Genomic DNA, 508 nt, shown 5'->3' with positions numbered 1-508 from the left:
GATATAGCAGTTATTTATATTGTGTAATTTTTGTATACAGATGATTTCTGCTGATTTTTGGTGTAACTTAAAATTTTTTATTAAATAAGTATTTTACAAGTTTCATTTTGTTTTATTTGTGATCCTTTTTAAACTGCAGTAAAAAAAGATGCAACATTACTAGTCTTTATTTTTTCTTTAGGTCTTTTTCTCCAGTATAGGCATACTTAGAGCTAAAATCTCTTAGCCTTATGCTGCTGGTGACTACCGAGCAGCGAGGGGCATTGAAGTCAGAATATCATATATGAAGGTTGCATACCAGAGAAGGAAGTTTCTCAAGAGGCCTAAAATTCCAAATTATGATGAAAGAGATGCTAAGGAACTTATTTTAGTCTTGAAATAGTGATTATCTCTATAATTTTTTGCATATTTACAGTTGTATGCTAGGTATAAACACAGATTTTCTATTCTTTGTATCATCCCTAAGTATTAAAATAACCCTAAATCTAAAGAATTACAGTTGATCATG

At 29.7% G+C, this 508-nt stretch overlaps 1 protein-coding gene across 1 annotated transcript in view; it reads right to left on the bottom strand.

The window, feature by feature from the left end:
• LOC119585730 (RNA polymerase II-associated protein 3-like) overlaps nucleotides 1-508 on the bottom strand; it is a 49,814-nt gene that overhangs the window by 33,399 nt on the left and 15,907 nt on the right. The window lies entirely within an intron of this gene.

The sequence above is a fragment of the Penaeus monodon genome, chromosome 20 (assembly GCF_015228065.2).
Source record: "Penaeus monodon isolate SGIC_2016 chromosome 20, NSTDA_Pmon_1, whole genome shotgun sequence".
NCBI classification, from domain to species: Eukaryota; Metazoa; Arthropoda; class Malacostraca; order Decapoda; family Penaeidae; genus Penaeus; species Penaeus monodon.
Note: the sequence above shows the minus strand (reverse complement) of the source record. Positions and strands in the feature narration are given on the sequence as shown.